This window comes from Python bivittatus, unplaced genomic scaffold (genome assembly GCF_059951505.1).
Source record: "Python bivittatus isolate LINGU-HERP-01145 unplaced genomic scaffold, Pbiv_v1 ctg000020_np1212, whole genome shotgun sequence".
Classification (NCBI taxonomy): Eukaryota; Metazoa; Chordata; class Lepidosauria; order Squamata; family Pythonidae; genus Python; species Python bivittatus.
In genome coordinates, this window is record NW_028277030.1 from 130775029 (window position 1) to 130790486 (window position 15458).

At 40.4% G+C, this 15458-nt stretch overlaps 1 long non-coding RNA gene across 1 annotated transcript; it reads left to right on the forward strand.

The window, feature by feature from the left end:
• Positions 1–9986: 9986 nt before the first annotated feature.
• LOC148217182 (uncharacterized) lies at positions 9987–13384 on the forward strand. The gene is made up of 3 exons (XR_015798066.1): positions 9987–10308; positions 11188–11432; positions 12960–13384. It is a non-coding gene; the product is annotated as an uncharacterized LOC148217182 (long non-coding RNA).
• Positions 13385–15458: the final 2074 nt, after the last annotated feature.

The window sequence follows — 15458 nt, forward strand, 5'->3', positions numbered from 1 at the left end:
CTAAGCTCCATGCCTGCAAGATAACTGGTAGAAGAGGACTGTCAGGTCAAGGGAGCAATTCAGATTTCCTCAAACATCAATACTTGCATTTAGAAATTGAAGCTGATCTAATGTTTGGAGACAAAGGAGGGTCTAACTTTGCTTCTCCAATATATGTGATATTCCTTCCCTTTTAGAATGCATGCCTCTCACTCACTAAACATTTTCCCTTCACTTGCTATGGGAACTACACCTGGCAGCAAAATGTCAACAGGTGATAAGAAGAGAAAAAATGGGGACAAGAATGGTTAAACATCCTAACATCACTTAATCCTAACCCTATAAATCACAACTCCTTTGTATACTGCCAGTCCTAACACGCTCACTGATTTAAAAAAGCACATTCTATACAGAAGATATCTCTGCCTTCAATGCTAATTTGCTAATTTCACAATACAATTCAGTAAGGTTCAGCTGGAATGTTCTGTATAAGCTGCCTTTCCTGTGTTTTATGGGCTATGATAAGTTCTTGTTACATCTGCACATGGAGAGTTGAAAATTCTGTAATTATTTTTTTCAATCTTTCATATGCTTGCAGATTTCTCCTTTATATCAATCATCATATGGGCTAATTTTCTTCTGAGGCATACCAGTACTGCAGGAAACTTTGTTAGAGATTCATGGCAACTTTGCCAGGTAAACAGCTATGACTTCTTCGCCTGTCCAGAACCGGTGTATTTGAAAAATCAGCTAAGAACTGCACCTCTGTAACTTCTCTTTGTTCAAAGAAGCAGAACACGTGCAGAAGATGAGGTTTGCAAGTACATAACACATTGTTTTCAAACCACAATAACCGGATTTGCATAATTTGCTAAGCCAAAGACAAACAGACCTCATTATGGCTTAGTAGCATGTACATGCAGCTACAGCCTGCATCTATATGGAGGTTTCATTATTCTGTTCTCCAAGAGGAACCAGGTTTAGCTCAAGAGGAATGATCCATACATTCCTTAACAGAACTGCCTAGACAAGAGGTAAACCTCAAATCGTGATTTCAATAAAAAGACTATGAGAGTTTTGTCAAAAGTGAGTAAGTGGACAAACTAAATTCAAAGTGAGTAACCCTAAGCCTGTGAGCTACATGTGATCTCACAACAGCCCTGAAACATCCACAATTGGTCTAAAATAGGTTTTTTTTCCCCAAATGTGGCAACTTTAAGATGTGAGGACTTCATGCTGGCTCAGGAATTCTGGGAGTTGAAGTCCACAGATCTTAAAGTTGCCAAGTTTGAAAAATACTGGTCTAAAATGTTTAAATTTGAGCGGAGGGATTAAATGGCCAAATAGGTGCCTTTAATCTTTGCAGAGGCAAATGTGATCTACCACATCCATTTAAAAAAAGGCTCAATTCTCCCCTTGGGAAATGGGGGTGGGGGTGGGTAAGGGGTAAAATGTAATTGCCCTTTAAAAAAAAAGCTCCAAGGGGCAAAAAGGAAAAGCATGGGCAACCACCGGGCCTAGATGCTTCTTCCCAGTACTTGGGTACTGTAGCCCTGCTCCTTGTGGAAGCTCACTTTCTGTCTGCAGGTAACACTAAGCAAAGCTACAATTACACAGAGAAGGTTCATAAAGAAAAAGACAGTATATTTGAGGAGGCCCAGATCACAGGAAGTTTCTGCAAATGCAGCATTTCTCATCCCTGTGCAACATGCTGCATTTAGCACAGTGAAGCTGCCTCTCCTGGACTAGAGAGGACCAGGAGACCCTGCCTTTGGGTTGTCATCCCCTGCCCAGCACTGTGGGAAGGGTAAGAGCAAACTCCTCTTTGGATTCTGCTGGGTTCTCCAATCTATTGGAATATACTTATTATTCTTTCCCTGTTCTTTTAAAAATGAAAAAAAATTATAGCATTGGTTAGGGTTAAAGCTGAATCCTGCACTTTAAAGGGGTTTTAAAGATGAGAATTTAGGGTTTACTCTGAGTAAAGGAGAAATCCTCTCTACTGAATCTGAAAAATCTTTGTGCGCGGGGCCGACTGGAGTTCTGTATGTTGTGGAAGGCTGTAGCTAAAGGCAAATGTAGCACAGCCCACGGTGAGCAGTCTCTGTCAGATGCCATTTCTTTCCTTCTGGGACTGCAACCTCTTTAACATTATACACATATGGAATGTGACTGGGCTAATTATCTTCTTGGAAATGCTTGGCGTTTGTTGCATGGCACTTTTGGCAAAAACCATGCACTTCGGGTTGCTCGGCTCTTATCTACTGCAACTTCTAACGCAAAATGGAGCGGAGGGAGATGTTTGGTAAATAAATTTCACGGCACAGGTTTTACAAAGATTAGCAATGTATTGGAGAAACTGCTTGGGTGTGATCTCTTTTCATTTTTTTCCTTTAAAGAAGAGGATCTATATTTTGCAGTTACCTTTCCTGACTGTAAAGCAATCACGGAAAACTGCAGGAGGCCCCATAAATATGCAAATCGCCGAGAGATAACTGGTTTCAATGGTTCCGCCTTCAAGTAGAAGGACGCCAGCCAAAACACTTCCATTCTGAGTAATTTATATGTCAGTGGTGCCCCCTGCTGTATTCACAAGCTGTCCACGGAAGAGGAGGCAAAGCACTCTGTGAAAAACCTCTTTCAGATCTAAGATCCATCAGTATTTTTGTTACAAACTGTTATTTTCAGAAGGAACAGAACGTAAGTATAAAAATTGGCTTTGAGCAAAACTCTAGGGAAGTGAAAAAGCACAAGGAAAATTACTGGAAGTGGGTCTCTACGTAGTATTAAGTTATGGGAGGCGGCGTTACTAATTTTCAACTAAAAGCCTTCATTCAGTCTGTCTATCTTGTTGCGTATGTTACAAAATTTATTTATAGCTTATTTGCACTTGCATTTATTTTAAAAAAAAAAACGCTATATCCAGATCCCCAGGAAAGATCCGTAGCATATTATGACTGCCTTTAAATTAAAGATTCAGCCAATATATTTGCATGTTAACTTAGACACCTTTAAGGTTGTCCTAGCTGTCCAGCCATACAAGAAATAAAACTTCTCCCCCTTCTCCCACTATTTCTTTCTTTCTCAATCTCTCTCTCTAATGTACCTGCTCGTAAAAATCTAGCTGTATTTGCCCATGGCGCCATAATCTCATTACTGCTAAAACAAATTAAAGGCTATATCTTTTTATTTTTATAGCCCAAGACTGGATTGGTTGATTTTGGTCATTTGCTCTTGTATTAGCGAGAAATTTAAATAACGCTTCTGTTTGTTGCCCTAATGATGTGCACATCGGAAAGTTAGAATATAAACAAGAGACGAAAAATCTGAGCCATTCCCCTTCTCTGCTTTCCTCTGGCGAGCCATTAAGAGAGGTTTGTTTGTCAAAGTAAAATTTTGCAGGTCATTATTCCAAAAGATTTAAAGGGGGGGGCAACATTCACACAGCTATCTTATCTAAGAGTAAAGGATATAAGTAGATTTGCAATAACTTTATCACTGGTGCTCCTTTGAATAGTGCAGTGCTCTCCGCACATCACAGAATAACACAATATCATTCACACCCTTGACGGTCTATTGAAGACATAATATCCATTTTAAAAATTGCCTGAAATATATTCACATGACGGCGTCTAATGGATCAGGAGGCATCCTCCTCTTTATCAAATAATAAAAATTGTTATAGGCCAGTCTATCATGTCATCTTACACCCTCATCTAGGAATACTGTTTTATGTATGTGTGTAGCTTTTTAAAACCCAAACATTACAGCTAAGAACAAGGCTGGAGAGAAGAGGGTAGAAAGAGAGTGATATAATAAGCTGCTTAAGTGATATTTAACTTCTCAACTCCCTACCTAGAACAGAGATGTGCATGGGACAGAGGTAACAATGAACACTGAAAATCCTGTGTGCTTTTCCTCTCCAAATGTATAAAGAATATTGCCTGGTTCACTGTGGTTTGCTCAACCATGGTTTGAATAAACCCCAAGTGGCTGGATCTGCACAATACACTAAGCTGCAAACCAGTTAATAGGACCACAAAACAATCTAAGACAAAACTAAACAAGCCACATTATGGCATAATACAATACATAGGCCTAGCCCTTGCTTTCTGGGTGACAGATAAGACAGAGATTCCACAATTCCAATCCCAGTTCTCTGGATCCTCCTTGACATCTGCCATACTTCGTAAAGAACATTTTTCTATGAAAATAGGTATTTTTTGGAGGGGGGTGCAGAAGAATCATTCCAAATATTTAGTTCTTAGGTAATGCACCTCTGGATTCAAGCAAGCACCAGTAGAAATAAAAGGGTCAGCAAACTGAAGTGCCATTGAGTAGACAACTGGTATACTGTATAATTGTGCGTAGTTATATTTAGCATTTACTATTTATGTGGAACGGCAGGTGCGGAATTCTCTTTTTGCACCATCTCAAAACAGGCATTTCTTCATGTCTCTTCTAAGATGGTGCCCGTCAACTGATTTGTTAGTTCAAATACTTTTAGATGGCTTTTTAGGGCTTTGCCATCCCAAAGCCAGAGAAAAGGTACTAATACATGATTGTATCAGAAGTTAAGAATTACCTTATGCAGCAACTCTGCCAACAGCCAACCACTACGGAAGCCCTGTGGAGGGGCATTCCATTGGTTCAGGGCATCCAATTGGACCCTTCAAGTAGATTTTACTGTAGCCAAAGAACAGTGTGTGTAAAAGCATATGACCTGGACAAAAACCTGTTAATGGCTTTTCCAAATAAGATCAGCGCTTGGAATAAATTCCAAGGGCATATTGTGGCAAGGTAGAGAAAAAACTTTTTCGGGGGATCTGTGGAGCGTCCTCCCCAAAAAGATCTGCACTATGGTCCTTTCAATGATAGTAGACCTTTTTATCTTCCAAGCCATGTTAAAAAATGGCCTTTTTAGAATTTCACTGTTATTTACTATTTTTACTGCAGGCTTTATGCAATATTCATTGCTATTTCTACAGCAAATTATTATTTTTGCCTTGTTTATTGTGCTTTTCCCCCTATTGGCTTTTACACATTTTAATTAGAAACTACAGTATGTATACTGCCCAGAGAAGCATGATTATTGAAGACTGATAAATATCAATATCCAGTGTAACCATTGTGCAACTAAAGTTGTATGAACTGGTGGTTTGTTCTTTCTTTCCAACTGTTTAATATGTGGGCAGCTGCACTTTGTTTTAGCTTTAAGCATTTGTATTTAGAACCAAATAAAGCAGAAGCACACTTTGGAAGTAACCATAATGTGAGTAAAAGTAACTGTGTAAGTACATGCATCAAAAATAGTCAGTTAAAAACATCACAGCTTTCCGATTGAAATGGAATGGCAGGATAAAATCCAGCGGGGTAAACAAAATATGGTAGTCCTCATACCTACCTTCCATAAAGAGAGCACCCTCACAGGAGGAGATCTCCACCTCCATTTTTCCATCCCTACCCCAAGTTCAACTGCAGGCAAAGACTGATTATTAGAGAAAAAAAACATAGCAAGCTAGAATTCTCAACCTGTCTCTCTCCAAAATGTCGCCACCTACATCGTGTCCCTCACTTTCCCTTCACTGCATATAACTACTGGATTCAATCTAGAGGCTGCTTGATCTTATCTGCATCTGTGAGCTGACTGTCAGTGAAGGCTATATATTAAAACATCTGTAGCAGTTCTATCCAGCTAGGATGATCATTTAATTCCAAATTTATTAACCCCTATTATGCAGCCCTCAAGCCTAACCTAGCATGGCTGGCATTTGATCTCACAAGAACTAGATGTCCTACTTTGGAAGTGTTTCTGGAATGGGAATATAAAAATATGTTTACTGTAAATGTAAATCATGGCAGTTGTTGATCTGTGCATTTGTTCATGGGCAGATGATATTTAAAATGGGTCTGCTTGCAGAAAATCTAGAAGGAAGAGGCAGAACAAGAGAATATACTCCATTCTAGTGATGCAATTCTTTCACAAGGCTGAGTCATATTGCAAAAGGTAACTGGATGATCAAATTCAGCATGTACACCATAAAAGGAAATCAGCCTGTCACAAGCCGACCAAAGGCTGTCACTCTAATTAAAAAAAACATTCTGGTTGATTTATTGTACACATTTTAATGAAGATTATGACTTAGCTTCCTCTTACCTGCGAATAAAACTGGATTCACACATCAAGTTAAGTCACAATCCTTTTAACCATGGGTTATTGCCTAAATCTCAGTTTGCTTATTTTATACTTCACACTAAGTCTTTAATCATGGTTTACAAACCACACTGGCTGAGTTCACACATCGCACCAAGAGAGACCCAAACAAACCACATTATGGCTTAGCATGGCCTAGAAATCCCAAATGAAGGGTGAGAAGTAAATCTAGTAAATAAATACGTGAGGCCAATCTACAAGCCTTGCAAAACTCAATGGATGTTTCTGAACTGACATATGCAGGCTTTTAATGTGCACAAATGGGTCTATGTGTAAAGGAAAAAGGAACCATGTTTGCTAGCACTGTTTCACAAATATTCATGTAAGACGTTATGCAATGATGTAACAGATTCCTTAGCAATTTTCAAACTAAGACTTATGCAAGAAGAATGTAATTTCTGCAGCTAAAGCAGTATAAAGAAAGCCATATTTTCATGGGCAGAGAAGTCTTTTTTCCTACTAAGATGCTGGTATACAAATGGGCACTCACTCTTCAATTCTATGCACCTGAAGGCAATATTATCTGTTTAACCTATCTGATTACTGAATCTTTCAGGCCTAATCCAAAGTCTAAAATGCTCAAGTGGTAATTGGTGCCTAACAGGAATCCAATTCATAAATGTGTGGATTGTAAAAGAATTGAATTATATAGGTGCTTTATACAGTAAATGCCTGCTTCCTAAGCATCTTAAATCTGATCCATGTATACACAAAACACACCCCTCTTTGTCATTCTTGCAACTTGCTGATGCCATCAACATATTCAGTGTGCCTGCAAGTGCGAGCATGTGCACACAAGAGAATCCTTTTTTTTCCAGGCACAAACTGCTACAGAGAGATGTGAGTGGTCTCTCCCTCCATCCTTCCCCTCTCATTCTCTCTCTCTCTCTCTTTAATGTAGCCAAATAACAATTTTAGCATTCAGATGAAGCGATTTCATTCTCAGACTGCCTTTTCTATTAGATTTGATTTTGAGAAGCCCCAGTGGGTGCCTCCAAGGCAAAGAGCTATCTTTGCAGCCACGGATTCAATAGCAGCCTGAGCTAACCTTGACCTTTGCCTCTAGACCCTGTTCCATCTGGTGCAAGCCCAGGGTTTTCCTTCCCCCAGGCCGCAGAAGCCTCCTCCTCCTCCTGGCTTCACAGTCAACATTGATCAAGGCAGAATCCAATGCACCCCCCTCCGCTTTATTCCTCCTCTCTCCCCCCTTCCTTTTTTTCCAAGGGCTTGGGCGATGCGTGCAAAGGACACCACATTTCAATATATGGAAATGACCGAGCTTCTTATGCAACCATAAATCTATTTGTGATGTGATCCCCCCTCACCTCTAAGAAATCTCTCTCTCTCTCTCTCCACCATTCCTTCCTCCTACTCCCCCCATAAGTCTCCCCACAGGATTCAGTATTATAAGCTATTCATGACACACTTCCACACCACCACCACCACCACCACCACCACCACATGGGAGAAAATAGCAAAAAGCTTTTTGGCAGGCAGAATTCACCACTGTCCAGCAATTCCGTTGCATTTTATTGCATTCATCCCACCTGCTCTAAGCTCAGGGTTCTTTGATATAATTCCACCCACTCTACTTTGTACTTAGAAATGTTGCCTACTTATTTGTTTTAAGAACAGGGAATGATGGTAAGAAAATTTCTAGTGAAACCAGTTGAAAGAACAATTTATTTTAAAAAATATGCAAATTATTTATGCAGCCCAATCCTATGTTGGCTCACTCTGCAAAAAGCTTTGTTTAAATGCAAATGTTTTTATTATCAATTTGCTAACAGGACTGCAGTTGTCAAAAGGAAGTCTAACTTTAAGGTCAACCTGGCTTGTCCTCAAACTAGTACGCAAAAGGAGCTGGCAATCCTAGGCATATTTCTTTAGAAACAAGGCCCACTATGTTCGGGTGTTTAGGATTACAGATGAAGGCAGCCTGAATCTGTGCAGAAATTCAGCTGAGCTGAATCCTGGGTAAAGAAGTGCAGAGAAGCCAGCTGTAGGAGGAAAACCTATTTACACTTACCTAGGAGTAAGAACCATTGAATTCAGTGGGTCTTACTTTCGAGTAGACATGTACAAAGTCAGACGTCCAAGTAAATAAGTTAATACTGAATCTACAATAAAAGAACGTTTAAAAATTAAATTATTAAAAATTGTAACTCTACTGGACTTTAAAGGGAAGCCATAAAACACTTGATGCTGCTAAACAACCGTTTGCATAACTCCTGTTACACTTCCACCCACACGCAAGAATACGAATGTAACTTCAGATCCCGGATCTTATTTGTAACTTACTCGGAAAAGCAATTCTTAAAAAATAACGCAAGTCCCAAAACATTATTTGTAGTATGATTAAAAATGCATCCCCAAATAGCTGAATTCTCACTCATTTAGGAGTGCTGAGGACAGGAATAAGCAGAGATCCAATTCATGAGTAAGGGGCGTCCTTCAAGGAGGCAACCTCCCACCCTTCTCAGGAATGACCCCGACGAAGCACCCGCGTAGGGCTCCCGCGCAAACGTCCGGCTAGCGATCCGCGTTTCCAGAATAAACGCGCCCTTGCCCATGTCACTCCTGAAAGCAAACCCAGCCTTACTCCCGAGGAAACGCGCAGAAGGATCGTAGCCATCCTTATGCGAGGGTGTACCCTGGCTTAAAAAGCCGGCGCGCGCTTCCTGGAGAAGAAAGCTCGGTGAAGCTCGCAAAGGCTTACTCCCGAGTAATCCCACTGCGCCAGGTCAAAGGCACCCCCCCCGGGTCAAATGGCACCGACTTCTGTAAGACTTCCTCCCGAGGAAACGCGGTTAAGCTGGGGCTAAGCAAGGCAACCTCTGGCTTTCTCTGTGCGGACGACACAAAGGAGGGCGGGCGAAGGAAGGTGGAAAGGAATTTGGAAGCGGCTTTCGTGGCGAGCCCACCTGTCTCCGCCATTTAGCCTTCGCCCTCCTCCTTTCCAAGACCAGGCCTGCCTCACTTCTTCGGCCACACGTGAGGCTAGTCCCGCTACACTTCCTCCTAGGAAACCGTAAAGTGTAAAGATGTAGAAGAAAGGAGATGCGGGGGGGGGGGGCGATGTCACGTGGGAGTCACCCTGGCCAGGCGCAGCGGTGGCGGCGGCTGCGATTGCTGCTCCTAGAAGAAAATTGCCTTGCTGGTCGCTTGGGCGCATTTCAATATATGGAAATGACCAGCGGCTTTTGCAATAAATCAACACTTTTGTCATTGTCCCCCCTCTATTTCTCCTTCAATTTTCTTATTTTCCTCTCCGATCTTTCTCACGCGCAAACACGTCGCTTGCTTTTTTTTTTTTTGCTTTTGAACTGCAGTAGCCGGATCTTGGTATTTCTAAATTCCCGTTTAATTCATCTTGACTATGCAATTTGTTGTTGTATTCTCAGAGCCGCCGGTATAATAGCCGCATTTTTATCTCCAAGAATGCGTGGCTATCTTTTACAAATAATTATTCTGAGAGATTGCATTGCTAGATGGAAGAGTTGCTCCTCCTTTTAAAACTGCCTTAATTGCAAAACTTGCATGGGGGCGCGAGCTGCGAATTGCAGATCCACAACCGCAAGCAAAAATTTCCATTTTGCTGTTTTGTACGCGTCGCGTTTGCAACACATTGCCTTACATTCCTGCACAAAACAAGCTTTTCGGGACCACTTTCATTTACGGACTAGCCTTGCATTTGGAGCGCGTATTTGTTTGCTTTCTTTGATGCGTCGAAAAAAGAGGAGGAGGCGCACTTTTTTTTAATCGTTGGCAGATCACACGACGGAAGAAGAAAGGGACGAGGGCACTCTAACTTTTCCAACTGCAGCACACGCAACCGGCGCTTTGGACGGAAACGCTTTTCGCTGATTCCGGAGCCGCCTTCGATTAGAGTCATTTGGACTAACCAGTCGGCTCCTCCCCCGCATCGCGCACTTAATGCTAAATTACTTTCGTGGTTTCTGCTTTTCTCCACCGCTGACGCGAAGGCAATCATTAGCCAAGCAACGTCAGAATTGCGCGCAAAATAAAACTCTTGCTTTGGATTGGAAAGAAAAAGGACAGCTCCTTAATAGCAGCTGGATAGCTGTTCAAGAGAGCAGAGAGGGACGTTTTGGGTAAGCCCAGAGGGCCAGTTTGGTGTAGCAGTTGAGGCATCAGGCTAGAAACCGGGAGGCTGTGAGCATTAGTCGCGCCTTAGGCTCAGTTGCCAGGAGTCAACACTGACTGCTAGGCACCGGGGAAAAAAAAAAGGTCAGACTAAGAGAACTGCAGGAGCCCAAATTCTTCCTGTAGGCATCAAAGCTAACAGAGGCCTTCATTTAGATTATGCCCTCCAGATATTTTGGAATACATCTGCCATTAGCCTCAGCTAATATGAAGAATGGTCAAGGATGAGGGGGCTGTAATCTAGAAGATCTGCAGGGAGCTACCTCTAGTCTAGATGTAGATGTTGAAGAAACAAGAATAAAGAAAACATCCTGAGCTATGAATCAAGGCCTACTTTATATATGTATGACTATGGTTACAGTTTCTCTCCAATTTTGATTTTTGAGCACACGGTTACTGGCAGCTGGGGATTTGCGTATGGGACATAGAAATTACAAAGGAGGAGGAGGAGGAAGGAATACAAGGATGAGATGCAGGTGATGGGACAGAAGCCCTCTGGACTAGTTATTTTTAATTTTTTTCAGACCTTGGATCCTGTTAGTTAAAAAAAAAAAATCCCAGAACCTCTGATCAAGAAGCTAAGCTCTAATTATAGAAAATTGGCTGCTTTCAAGTGAACTTGTTCTCCCCCCTTAGTGTCTCATGGAACTCCATTGAGTTCTCACAAAACCCATGGATTCTGTGGAACACAGTGTGAATAGTTTTCTAGATCAGAATCTAGAGGATTGGTGCCCCGTAGAGCAGTCTGGGCCTAGATAAACCAAGAATTCATCCTGGCCTGAAATAGCTTCCTTTGTTTCTGTATCAACTTGTATGTTGTTATTCAGAACTACAGGACAGGTCTCTGCTCTAAGGAACTTCTACTTTATATGTGGCGCAAGGGGAGTCACAGAGGGTGAAGTTGGTAACACAATATCAACCTAGATCTTCAACAGAACCTGTCCAGACATCCAACTGCAGATCCTCTAGGAAAGGAGGACATCTTGAGGACATCTTACTAGGCCCTCTCAACAACTGCTTGCTCTGGGGATGTGACCAGTCACAAAATACCCATTTACTACAAGGAAAACTGGTGAGTTGCTTCCTACCACTCTCCCCTGGTTTTCTAGGTACTCTTTATCCTTTGGTTACTTTTATACTGTAAATCGGATGGGGTGACTGGAAAATGACAATACTGAGCTCTAGCTACTCACTGTTTTATTTTCTAAAAGGTGTGGGTGTACATAGAATCCAAAGGCATTACAACTTACAGCTGGTGCTTTGCTATACAACTTGCAGGCTTCCCCCACTTTTAATTATCAGAATCTTTGAAAAAATTAAATCAGGTACCCAAAGAAGTGCCACTGGGCACAGAAAGGCCAGTGAGTGCTATTTGAAGGACTCAGGATGTTAAGCAAAAGATAATGTGCAAACAAGGTACGAATGGTTGATACAATTCCACCAAACAACATTTATGTGCAGGTATTGTAAAAGTTGTACCTGTGATTTTAGATAGGAGTTCATACAGATGTGTGGATCAATTTAGTGTCAAACATAGATTTGGTGTTTTAAATAAGCCACATTAGGCTGGGCTTAAACACCACACACCTGTTGGCAAGAGTGAAAAAAGAAAGAACTGTGCTGCTGCCTAAGGTAAGGTGTGCTGCCTTGTCTGCTGTGATGTTGCAGGAAACTGAAAGCCAAGGAGGGTGTCCAGTGAATGCTAGAACTGCATGGTTATGCTGGCCACCGGTTTGGAGACTGCCTTGGGTCTGCTGGACTAACAGTCTTCAGCAGACTTCCTCTGTGGTTTGTGGGTATCAAGCATCTGCTTTTCAAACTCCCCATATGGGAATACCTCAACAGAAGGAAAGGATTTCATTTAATGGCTGAGCACATTCCTCATGAACTGATCTTTGTAAACTGCCTGGGAACCTTTTTAGCTGACAAGGTAAAAATACTTTACAAAGATAACCTGTTTACCTAAACTTCACAGGTGACCTCAGGAGGACTATTAACTTAGGCAGCTTTAAAGGGAATGGGACACAGACCAGGAGGTTCACACACTACATTGAACCATCAAGGGTTTACCTGGTTTTGGGCTGTGTGATATATGAGCCCAGCTCATTGTGGCTTATTTAACATAACATAATTAGGTCAACAAGGATTTTGTACAATGTATGAACCAAGTTGTGGTTATGGAGGACTGATAGATCAATGGTTTCATCTGGATGGACGTAGAAAACTTTGCTTTACCATAATATGCCACTGAATGCCAGTTACTTGAGAACAACTATGGGAATAGTGATAGCTCTTCTGAGCCTCCTGGGAGCATCTGATTGACAGTTGTGGGAAATGAGAGAAGCACGGGATGGATTTTTGTCTTACTTTCAGGAGCTCTTATTTTCTATGCTTTGTATTCAGAAGGTGCCAGCTGCAGCACCAGGCAATTCCTGATAAAATAGTACTCAGGTAGCAAGACTTTGTGAGATGCCACTGTTAACCTGAGGTTGAAAACACACTGCTAGGAAGAGAACGCACCGCTGAGTTTGTGGTCCACCTGGCTTGATTCGGTAGAAAATGGAGCCTCACATCATGTGTTTTCCCTCTTCCTCTACAGGTGCTCATTGTGGTACAGCAGATTAAATATTTCTCACTTGGCCAAATTGCAAATTAAATAAATAATATTTAACCTGAACAGGAGAAATCTGAATCCCAGGTTTCATTCAGCAATGAAACTCCAGTGTTGATCTGAAGCTAGTCACCTTCTCAGGATAATCTTCACAGGGCTGTTGTAAGTATCAAATAAGATCATTTTACACACTCGTCTTTGAGGCCTTTGGAGTAAAATGTAAAAACAACTCTATCCACACTTAACTCTTAAATAACTGTACATCTGAGTTGGGAGGGTTTATTTCCAGATTTGTTTATTTCTACAAGATATCCCCCAAATTATAGTCTACATTTTGCAGTATACTTATATTGTTTTTAGTATAAATGCTCTAGATTAAACAAGGTGCTAGTATTTTACCAGAATTTTGTATACTTTTATTTGAACGCATCCTAAAAATGTATTGTACATAGATCTTGATTTGTGTTTTGCTGTAGAGCTAATCACTGTGAAAGATGCCTCACGTAGGGCCAAAATAGTGCCAGATGCAGTGTTGCTCAATTTTTCCAATACATAAATTCCTTCAATCTTAATTAGATGCGTTTGCAATTTTTATACGAAAAGCCATTTGAAAATATATACACATTTTCTGCACACCTGTCCTAATATTTTTCCAAATATATGCAAATTTTGCAAACTATTTTCAGCAAAAAGCATTTTTGTATCCACTTTTCTCTAATATGTGCATTTCTGTGTTAGTATTTTTATTCTGAAACTTGCGCTGCAAAATTTAGTAAAGGGCAAACCTCAAAGAACAATTGTTTCTGTCCATATATAAGTCTAGACAATGTAAATGAGGTGAATCTGCATTAAAATCCCCAACCCTAAACATTCAATTTCCTTTCTGATAGTAAAGGTATCTTGGTCTACAAGGGTATGAAGTTTCAGCTTCATAGCTGGTGTTGAAACATCTTAATTATTTTTAGATATTCTCTCTGACTCTCATTTCAGAAAAGAGCTGTACTGAATTCTGTACCAAATTTCAGCTTTCTCACTGATGGAGAAGATACCTTACAATTTTTTGTATCGTGTGAAAAACCATGTAAATCAGTCCCTAGTATTTGTATGTGTAAGTAAGCATACTGATTGCTGTAAAAGCTACTGATCATAATTAGCAGTGTCTTGTCTTGTAATCCAACAAAATTTAGCCAATCATAAATTCTTGATTAAATGTGCAAAATTCAGGTATGTACAGTAAGAAAAGTTATAAAAAGGACCCCTGCACACACGCAGAGAAGGAATGCCTCTTCAAACATAGCACTTGCCATATGAACTCTTACTAAATGCTTGTGTTAAAATTACTTTTAAACATGTTTCTCAGCTAATATGTGCTCTCTTTTTATTCAGTCAAAAGACTTTTAATTTATTGGTTAACTGATTAGTCAGTTATAAGTTGAAGCCCTAAGCAAACAGAGAGAAAACAACAACCAGCAATAGGGCAAATGTAACAATAAAATGAATTCTGCATATTTATTTACTTGCTTAATTGTTTACATGAAAAGACTGCATCTTAAGTCTAAAGACTATAGTCATAATCAATACAATCACAAAAGTATTCAGCATAATAAAATTGAAGATTTATTTTAAAAAAACACTATTCAACCAACTAAAAACTATGTATTTTTTTTAATTGTTGTACGCCACCCAGAGTCACCTTGTGTGAAATGGGTGGCTATATAAATATGATAAATAAAAACAATAGTAGTCACCATTTTGACTATTTGATGACATTAGTCACTAAAAAAAATAGAATATTTTTAAGAAAGTAATCTTGATTCAGTTTGCATGCTCATTACTATCACAATGTTCTCTTTTTGCTAAAGCAGAGCAACATGATTTTTAATGTATTGGCTCAGTAAGTAAACATCTGCCATTTAAAAATGCAAACCTTTAAATAAGAAATTACATAAGATATTCTGTAGAGATGGCAGAACACTCTGGAAAGGTGAGGCCCTCTATGATTTGGTCTCAGCCATGGGCAATTTTTTATTTATTTATTTTTTTATTTATTTTTGCCTTTGAGTCAGCCTTGACTCCTAGTGATTGCCTGGACTAGTCCCTGCAGTTTTCTTGGTAAGATTTCAGAAGTGGCTTCCCATTGCCTCCTTCCTAGGGCTAAGAGAGAGTGACTGACCCAAGATCATCCAGCTGGCTTCATGCCTAAGGCAGGACTAGAACTCCCAATTTCTAGCCACTACACCAACCTTACACCTTAACCACTACACCAAACTCTCCAGGCCTATTTTAGCCATGGCCAAAATTAGCATGACAAGCTACAGAAAAAATGAGAGCGGCAAAGAGGAGAAAGAGCAGAGGGAGAAAAAGTTAATACTAAGTATATGTATGAATACAGTACCATATGCTGTCTGTTAGTCCTGTACATTAAGAGCTAATAGCTAAGAGTAAGCATTGTGAGCTCTCCTGTCTGAAGTGTAAGGAGTTGTTGTA